The sequence below is a fragment of the Dunckerocampus dactyliophorus genome, chromosome 17 (assembly GCF_027744805.1).
Source record: "Dunckerocampus dactyliophorus isolate RoL2022-P2 chromosome 17, RoL_Ddac_1.1, whole genome shotgun sequence".
Classification (NCBI taxonomy): Eukaryota; Metazoa; Chordata; class Actinopteri; order Syngnathiformes; family Syngnathidae; genus Dunckerocampus; species Dunckerocampus dactyliophorus.
In genome coordinates, this window is record NC_072835.1 from 20,256,247 (window position 1) to 20,267,167 (window position 10,921).

A 10,921-nucleotide genomic window follows, 5' to 3' on the forward strand; every position below is an offset into this window, starting at 1 on the left:
AATTGTGTGGAAAGCTTCCACTGTCACAACTCCTGTCGATGCAGGCACTTTGCTCTCACATGGACCATAGGCAAGGTGAAAGGTGAAGGGACCATCAGTTGTCGTAGAGTATGTGGTGGGTGCCCAGCAGACTTTAAAGTGCATGTTGTATTCATTGCACTGTAGTTGGCAACACAGATCCTTGTCACAGTACAAACTTTCTTTTTAATTCTCTTTAATTGTAGGAACTTTGAACATGACATAATAATATAAATACCAACATCTGACTAAATAATAACAATACAATAGTGAATAAAAGTAGGTGTCACCATAGTTGAATACATTGTTTTCCTTTTATTAATGACCTATCGTCACTATGATCATACATTAATGTACTGAACAGCCAGGACAGAGACCTGCAAGGAAAGGTAAGGGCGAACTCCCTCAAGGGAAGAAATCTCAAACAGACCCCCAGGCTCTGTCTGTCTCGACTGGTTGGCTAAACTGTAAAATGTAATGTACAGTCAAACATCGGTTTTCATACGTTTCCATATGATTGGGGTTTTGTCGAAAATGTTAATCAAACTTTTGCCCCGGTTTTCGTAAAGTTTTGCACGTAACAAACTAGTCTTGCACCGTATTGTTCGGCGAAATCCAGTGCCCAAATAAAGCACCCTGTGCATTACCATTCCTTATTTATTATTATTTTTGCATTGTTTTCTGCATGTAAAACTATAATTGTTTTCTCTAAAATTCTCTCCAAAAATATATTTGGGTGTCTGGAATGGATTACAGTCGTCCCTCGCAATATCACAGTTCGATTACCACTCCCTCGCTATATCCTAGTTTTTCAGAAATGAGTGAATGAATAAATGATTGCTGTTACGTGGTAGACTGTGGTTTATTATTCGTCAATACATATTGAAATACAAGTGATACAGTATGTAGTATTCTGGTCACTAGGCAGCAGTAATGACACAAAACATTGAGACATTATCTTACATTACATTACTTGAACACTTCATGAAGTCAGCCATGGCATGTCCGACATGATACAATGAAAAAAAGTAAAGTTTTCCTCCCACCCTGTGTGGAAGTGGTAAGTTTTTGGCTTCTTAAGTTTAGAAGGCATAAATTCGAGGCTAGCTCACTGGCTTGCCAGCTAGCGGCCATCTCGAGTCCCTCCAGCATAAGAGTTGCAATGTGGTGTAAACAATGAATAGTGTAAAGGTGACTATAGGCGTGTTATTTCATGTCTACACGGCTCGTAAGAGATTTTCTTCTAGTAGTTATTATATAATATTATTAGATTATATATTAAACAGTATAATATTCTAGACTTTATTCCTATAATATTTTGACTTTATTTTGTCACATGATTTTTTTCTGCAACCAAATTTTCCCATAATGTCTATTTGTTGTTTGTTTTCATAATATTACAACTTTAAAAACAAATTTCTTTTTTTCTTTAACATTTCAAATTTGTGCTACAAAAATGTTATTTTTCCTCAGAATTCTCACAAAATTATCCCTCTTTCTCCTAATATTTCGACTTTATCCATGTAAAGTTACTGCTGATTTTTGCTGCTGCTGTTTTTTTTTTTTAGTTTTCTTATTAGATTACATTTTTTACAACGTGCCGCGGGCCAATAAAAAAACGGATGCGTACCACAAATGGCCCCCGGGCTGCACTTTGGACACCCCTGAGTTAAACAACAAATAAAACAGCTCTCACATTTGTTGACACACACTGCCAGAAAATGTGGTTACTAAGACAGCAATCAGGGCGAATTTGGCCCGGGGAAGACAGCACTAGCACATGTGCATACACTAGCATACAAAACAACAAACAGGTTGAACTCATGCTGACCTTTCTCTACTGTCTCTTCTTATTCTTCAGACAAAAAAACCCCACAATGATTCAAGAACCACTGATGAAGTGTGCAAGGGGAGGGATGGGAGGAAACTGTGGTTGGAGTGGGGGAGAGTGTAAGGACAGGAGATGGATGGGGGAGGAATGAGAGGAAGTGAAGTGTCCTTGTTAATGTGACACCGTCACATTTAAGTGATTGGATTTCCTCTGTGTGTAGTGTGTGTGTCGCTATGACTGTGGAGCCATGAGTCAATTGCCCAATTGCTTGACAACCAACAAGAGAAGAGTTACACAACACTCAAGTGAAACATTTGCCTCCTTCCTCACCCCCTCTGTGCGCTGGCTGGAGGCGCACAATGACATACAAGCCTTGAAGTCTCATCACAGTCTGCCGCATCACAACGCAGTTGTATCATGAACATACCTGGCAACATTATGCATTGGAAAATAAGGGAAAGACCCGACTACCCATCCCCGTCGACACCCGCAGTGTTGTGTTGGTAAATGTTTGCATACAACATTACCCAGAAGGCTTGGCACTCTAGACCGGAACCGGATGAGGGTATGCTGATGTCTGAGTTACGAGTAAGTACAACAGTGGTGCCGTTAGAACAACAAAGAGCTGAGATATTGTTACACGTGGCCGTCCCTGTTTGTCGATACAAGACAAGGGTTGTTTTTTTGGGGGTTTTTTTGCTAAAAGTTAAAATATGGTAAATATACTGGAAACTTTTTAAACAGGAGAGAGCGACGGGGAAAAAAGTGCAAAATACGGGAGTTCCTCAGGGCAAACGGGAGGGTTGACAGGTATGATCATGAAGTGTGTTGTAACTTCATCTTCCTCAGACACTTACTGTACCTACACACACTTCCTTCTCTCATGTCCCCCCCTGTTATATACATCAAAACGAAACCTCAACTCAAATGACACTGTTGTGATACAGTATGTACTGTAGCGATATAAACTCCCTGAAGGTTGAACTCTTTTTGGCTTTTTTTGTGATGCCATTATGGTATGGTATGCTTTATTTCTTTGTTTGTTTCAGACATGCTTAACAAGTTACATTAAGGAACATCACGTGGGTACATTTTCCAGCATAGAAAAACTATTTATGACTTTCTAAATAGCGTTTTCAGCATTATTAGAGCCCTGTAGACATGAAATAACATCCCTATAGTCACCTTTACACTTGTATTACCCAATATAGTAGACATATACTGTACTACTCACAAGAAATTAGGGATATTTCAGGTACATTTTGATACATAACAAGCAGAGAACACATGCAGTGAACATTCACACAGGAGCTGCTGTCAGCCGGTCTCTACACTGCTAACCTGCTGCAAACACTCAGTCACACACGTCACTTCCCAGGCTTCGCTTCTGAAAGGAGCACACAACAAGTCACCGATGCATCTTTTGAATGCCTTATATCTTCGTTCATTTAGCCATTTATATGCTTCAGAATGCTTAATTTTGGCCATGAATATGTACAATTTGCTTAGAAATGCATATCATATTCAACTGCGAAACGGCGATCATGGAGTGAGGGACAACTCTGTATGTAGCAGTTGCCGCGCCCCTCTAGGAAATGAACGTTAAGTTTTTGTAGAAGTGAAAGTTAAACTTGTGTGAGTGAGAGCGATGCATCTACAGTATGTGTGTCTACCTCTTCTCCAAGTATTTTTCCATCAATCGTATGTAAAGTGTTGTGCAACTCTGTGCTGTGTGTATGTGTGTGTTGTAAAGGCCTCTATGGGAAGCTATTAGACTGAAAGTGTAATAATTATAATATCTTATTTAATCCAACCCCTTCTCTGTGCCTATTACTGATTAGAATTCATTCACTTTTACATCATGTTGACTGTCACACGTTATTGTTACATAAATTGAGCAAGAGTTTATTGTTGATAATCAATCAATTAAATGCGTTTCTTGATATTGTTGAATTTGGCTGGTAGAGTTGTTATTGACGTTTGTTGTGGCTTTTATTTCCTAGTAGTCGAGATGATGTCATCTTCAATATTTGTCCAGTTCCTTGAAGTGTTTGACAACAAGCTTAGCACTATAAATTTTACTATACAGCGGTTAGCTAAACTTACACAACAGTTATTAGTGTTTGCAACGCCTACGTTGGGCGTTAGCAAACGGTGAGTAATCTTATTTAGTTTTATTTAACATGGTAACGCAGCAGTGAACTTGTTTTTCCACTTGCATGACAGTTAAGAATACATCGGTTCCGCACGTCCTCCATGTGTGTGAACTGTGTTGCAGCATTATTTTTTTTTTATTAAGTTAGATATTATGATTGCACCTGTAGGTTGATTAATAGCCCCTCGTAGAAGGTCTTCTTGACACACCTATGCACACACCCTCTTAACACTGTCAGAGTTGTACAACACATGGAAACCCTTTGGGAGATACACAATAGATGCATGGTTCTCACTCACACAGGATTAACTCTCACTTCTACACAAACTTAACTTTCACTTTCTAGAGGGACGCGGCAATTGCTATATTGAGTTTGCATACTTTGACGCAGGGCTCTTTTTCATTGATGCTGGAGTCCATCGCTGTAACCAAATATACAGTAATCCCCTTTTTTTAATACAATTTGAAAACCTTTTAAATTGTGTGATCATTGACTACTTCTCCAATAGCAACGCAGTTCAAAGAACCCGGAAGAAGGGCCAAAGAGAAGCAATATCCTGTATATATGCATATGTCAGGGGTGTCCAAACTTTTTCCAGCAAGGGTCACATACTGAAAAATGAAAGGATGCAAAGACCACTTTGATATTTTGTAAGATATGCTATATGTATTTCAAGAAAATTTGCATATCAGCTTTGTGGTCGAAGTGAAAAAGCCAATTATTAATATGAACATCGGCCTTTTTTTCCCCATTTATTGCTGTTAGGTTTTTGTTTTTTTTTTCAAAATATTTCTAGGTTTTTCTTAAATAATCATTGTAGTTTTTTTTTTTTTCGCAATATTATGACTTTATTCCCATAATATTTGGACTTTATTCCTATAATATTCTATAATATTAGAACTTTTCTTCCCACCCTCATTTTCCAAAAATGTCCAAAAATTTATTTTGCTGTTTCTCATAATATTATGACAATTAAAACAATAACTTACTAGTAGAATTGCAAAGTTTTTCTTGTTAGAATTCGACTTATTTATATCCTTATTTATTGTATATGCTATTTTGGCTTCATTGTCATAAAAGTTTTCTCTTTCTACTGTTGTTTTTTGTATTATATATATTATATATATGTTTTATATATATTATATTTTTCAGCTATGTCAACTTTATACATGTACATTTTCTTCTCGCAATTATGACCGTAGTCCCATAATATTTTGACTTTATTCTTGTCTTTTTGTTTTGTTTCTCATAATATGCCAACTTTAAAAAAAAAAAAAAATGTATGCAACTAAAATGAAATTTTTTCCTCGTATTATTTTGACTACATACATTTATATACATTTTCTTGTTAGATTACTACCATTTTTGCTGTTTTGCGAGTTTTCTTCTTCAATGATATTTTTAGAATGTGCCGCGGGCTGCAAATGGCCGCAAATATGTTGTTTTATTTGACATATTTGCGATGGAGTCGAAAATAATATGATGCTTAACTTTTTGTAACAGGTTCCTTCAAAATGATCAATAATAACATTCACATTTTCACTTCTTTTCTGTTGCAGGTTCACGTAGACCATTAAATGTTACTTTCTGACATGAGGGTCAAGGTCACGGACCTCTCATTGTATCATGGCTGATATGACGTGATGTCCTGCTCTTTTAAAGCTCCCTGCTTTATCCAAATGGACTTTGCTACAGACACCATCATCTGTTTACCCTAAGGCAACCCAACCTGTGCACTTGCCTTGAAAACAGCCAACGCTAAGAAGCTACTTTATGATATTCTACACTGATGTATGTTTATACTACGTATTCGGAGCTGTTAAAGGCAGGGTGTTAATGTGCACAGTGTTGAGCGTGGGCCCTAATTTCTAGGTCTGAAAGTGCTTAAAAATTAAAAAAAAAGGCCAGTATCATCCATATTAGATGTGTCCTACTAACCAGCACATGGTGAGTATGTGCTGGCCGTCCTATTTCACAAGGATTTCCATGAATTATTTCTATAGCCTGTCACATAATTGCAACAGCAAACCAAAACTCGGGTGGCACTCAGTACAGCACAGAATATTGTGAATTGCAGTACGGTGGTGCCTACTGTTGTTGTTTTTGTTATTAATTCATTCCAAAAGATCAGATGAAAATCGAAACGTACAAAAACCGAGGTAATTTTTCCCATAAGAAATAATGTAAATGCGGCGTGTGAAGCGACTGGGATGAGAATCAGCACCTCCAAGTCCGAGTCCATGGTTCTCGCCCGCAAAAGGTTGAAGTGCCATGTGCGGGTCGGGGTTGAAATCTTGCCCCAAGTGGAGGAGTTTAAGTACCTCGGGTTTTGTTGACGAGTGAGAGAAGGATGGAACAAGTGGATTGATTCTGCATCGGCCCATTGTGGTGAAGAGGGAGCTGAGCCGAAAGGTCGATCTAGAGTACGTTCCTACCCTCACCTATGGTCATGAGATTTGGGTAGTGACCGAAAGGACAAGCTCTTGGGTACAAGCAGCCGAAATGAGTTTTCTCCGTAGGATGGACTGGGCGCTCCCTTAGAGATAAGGTGAGAAGCCCTGTCATCCGGGAGAAACTCGGAGTAGGACCGCTGCTCCTCCGCATTGAGAGGAGCCAGACGAGCTGGCTCGGGCACCTGGTCAGAATGCCTCCCGGACGCCTGTTCACGGCACCTCCGACCAATAGGAGGCCTCGGGGAAGACCCAGGACACGTTGGAGAGACTATGTCTCTCAACTGGCCTGGGAATGCCTCAGACTTCCCGTACATCCTGGTGAGATGGAATTCAATCGTGCTTCTCATCTTCTTAATCCAAGCGCCATGGTGGTTTGTTTAGCAGTTGCACTCAAGGAAAAAAAGCACAGTGAGTCAGAGACGCGTAGGGTGCTTTCTTCGGGCACTCGATTTCGCGTAACGATACAGCACACGGCAAACGGACTAGTTCGTCACGTACGTGTGATCTGAGTCCTTCCAAACCATCTTCCAAAAATTGCAAATTGCAAAATTTACGCAAATGCTGTATATTTCGCACTTCCGAGTAAGCTGCAGTTCAGTTCAGTCCCACAGCAAATTTAAGTTCCCAATCACCCCCCGTCTCCATGAGAGTGACGATGATGTTCAAAGGCCGACCGTCTTTGAGATATTAAAGCGATAGTTGGGATTTTTTGACATGAAGCTGTGTGAGAGCCTCATCAGCAGTGTAGTCCATCAACTGTGACATACCCCACACTTGGTCCTGTGAGCCCAGTCCTGGTTGGATGATGAGAAAGATGCATCGGCCGCGAGCGTCGCAGCCATCTTGTTTACGTACGTGTTCCACAGCAGATGAAGATGCGAGGGTCGCAGCCATCCTCATCACAGACACAACGATGGACAGGCGATTATTAATGCGATGTCAGAGAAAGTCAAGCCGAGCGATTTGGGAGGTCTGATTTTTTCCGAGGAGGCATTTTTGTCATGCAAATGTATGAACACACACTGTTTTGAGAAGCCAAACTCTTGACTTAAGTAACCCTTCATGGGACCAAGCTGTAAGTCACCGTTGATGGACTACACTGCTGATGGGGATGTCATGCAACCTCATGTCAACCTTTAAGTTCCGTATATCGCATTCTTGGCCCCACCCTCTCCATCTTCCTCCTTCCGAGCAGAGGGAAGCATTGGCCCGGCAGTGGAAAAGAGGTCACAAGCTGTTTCGTAAAATGACATACTGACTGTCGAAGGAGAGGACGAAGAGAAACTCCAAAGACGGATACTGTCACTCTGTTTTTAACCTTTCTGATAAATGTGATAAAAGACCCTGGTGTGAAACGTTTCATGGGACACCAGTTTTTTATTATCTTTATCAAAGCGCCTTTTGTGATGCAGCTTTGCTATCCGATCTTGTTACATTAGGCGTACGTTTGTAGTCTCGCGGCACTTGTACATGATGAAATCTATCTTTAGCTTGTGAATGAATGGCGCTGAGAGGCCAGTTTGACAGTCGGAATGAATGTCATGATCTAAGTACAGTATAGAGCAGTTGCAGGGTGCACCGCGTGCAGTTGTGCAGCACAGGAAGATAAATGAGACAATTAAACACAACTTGATGGCACCTCGGTGACTAATGATGTTTCCTTCCTGCCTATCTGAGCACACACACGCGCTCTAGCAAGCAAGTAAGCACCGAGGTGTGTGGGTGTGTGTGTGCGCGTGTGTTTAGAGGTCTGTTGCAGGGTTTCCGTGATGTTGATATCGAAGAGGAGAAATGAACAGTAGTTAGTTTTCTTCAGCCTCCATACGTGTTTCATGAAAATGTGATATAGTCTTTGTTACCCAGTGAAAGCCATGCATTACAACAGAATCATTCATTCATTCACTTTCTATACCACTTCTCCGCATTCATTCACGGGTTGGTCCTTTAAGTTGTTTTACTATGGTTTGTGAATGATGTTGATTTAAATTTGAGCTCACAATGGTATTGGATATTAAAAAGAAGGCCCATTAATTACCCCCAAAGTACACTATAACTCAACTATTGTAATGTCCTTCCTATAGCTTACTTTAAACATTTGCTCAAGCTACTGTACAATAATATACAACCACACAAGACTCGCCAGTCAGCCTGATTTTACTTTCAAAAGAAATGCAAACAGGTTGCTGTTACATCTATAAACAATAAAAATCAACAAAATTGTACATGCTTCAAAATATTACATCCTACAAATTCCACAACTAATCATTCTTTGAACAAAAAAGCATAGTAAGCGTTTGGCCTCCTACTGTTAGCTTTCTTTCCTTGTCCTGTCTCTCCTTTCTCTTCTGGCAGCCTGATTTTTCTTTGCGGGGAGCATGATGCTGCATCACTCAGTAAATTTCCCTGCTGTGGGATAAATAAAGTACATACATACATACAGAGCACTGTTCAAATTAATTCCTTTGATTAAAGCAGGGGTATCAGCAAGGGCCACTTTGATATTTTCATGTTTTTTTAATATGGTAAAAATTGGTAAAAATTTAGTAATTTTGGGGGAAAAAAGTGTAATTTTTATTTTTTTTAAAAGTGTCATTTTTTTTAAATCATACTTTTTTGGTTAAAAAAATTGTAATTAAAAAAATATTAAAAAAAATTGTTTTAATGTATTTTTTTTGTTAAGAAATTGTAGTTTATATGTAAAAATGATGAAGATAAATATCAAGACTTACCGCTTGAAAGGTCCTTTTATTGAGAAGAAGAAAACCAGTCCTTTAGCGAGGTCATTCCTGGACGCTAATGCTAAAGCTAATAGCTTAAACTAGCCTTCATACTTCTCTTACACACACAACACGGTGTGTTTAAATGATGCCTTTACAGCACGGACTCAAAAATGAGGTAGAAATATACTCACTTTGTGTTTGTGTGTGTATGTGTTGTAGATCCTGCGCTAACTTCCTGTTGTGTTAAAGGCCAGCAGTCCGCCGGGAATGGCCGCTCATGTGATAATTAGCTTCGCTCATTAAAATCGAGCTCAGGCTTTGTTGTGCCATCTGGATCCACTGTCCTACCTCCTGTTGAGAACTGGATTTGAGTTTGTTCCTCCACCTGTGTCGTGGTGTTTACTGGATATATATCAGCGCAGGTCTCAATTGGGGTGTGTGCGTGCGTTGCCAAATAGCAAAGAAACTGGAAGTCCCTTAGCAAAGACATAAATAGACCGTCGATTACATTTCTCTAATTTAATCCTGTTGCTACTGCACAAAAATGCCACTATTACGGCAACTTTGCGATATAATACTTTTTAAAATAATCAAAAGTAACCCCCTTCGTTTGAATTCTTGGTCATGCCACTGCAGTGTTGAGTGTGAATGAAGTATTGTGTGCACACAATGAACACTTGAGCTTGCACTTGCTTCTCAATGTGTTGCACTGTGTTGCTGTCATTCATGCACACGTAAGCCACACATGACTTAAACCACTGCCGCATTCTGCCTGCCGCATTCTTTACATTCACTGAGCTCGCATTGGAACGAGTTCATTCCTTCGCCCGTTGTCTGTGGGTCACGAGGACTGGAACGAGAAACAAATGTTTCACAAACGCACAGAGATGTATCAGATGACTTCATGATTTAGCGTGACACATGCATGCATTTTTTTTCTGTCAAAGCCAAATTTTTTATTGACATATATTTTTTTATTACCGTAATACGTAGTTTGAATTTCGTGCCTTCATGGTTTTTCCAAAATATATTAATTAATAAATCATGGTGTTGTGTGGTTGTATACAGCCTATTATTAGTATAAAGAAGGCATATTTACAGTAAGCAAATGTTGCATACTTTTGCCTAAATTAATCATTTACAAGCATAAAAATGGCTAAATGAACTAAAAGTCCAAGAATGTTGTAATTTGTTGTAAAAAAAATCTTTTTTTTTGTTTTAAAAATGAATTAATTTATTTTTTTATTATTGCAGGTTTGAATTAAGCACAATAATCCCTAACACGGGCTACTGTTGCGGCTGTCACCCACGCCAAGCTAAAACTCAACTCTCAACCCTCAATGTCACTTCTTCTCCGTCCCCCCACAAATCTCCCCTTTCACAGGAACACATTTATAGCAACACACAAGAGCACCGGTCTTATTTATGTCTAATATGTCTCATTTTCTGTTATTGTGTCAACTATATTGGGCAATACCAGTGTAAAGCTGACAATGGGGGGTTATTTCATGTCTAGAGGGCTCTGATAATGTTAAAAACCATATTTAGAAGGTAGTAAACAGGTTTTCTCTGCTCTATGAAAATATTCTATTATAAATAAGGGATCCTGCTTTTTAATTCATTACTAACCACGATTAATGAGGGATTACTGCACTAGTTACTTATATTACTTAAATATTTTTCATATTGATTAATTAAATGTGTACAGTTTGCTCAGTCAGAGCAGTCCATCCTAACATTCTG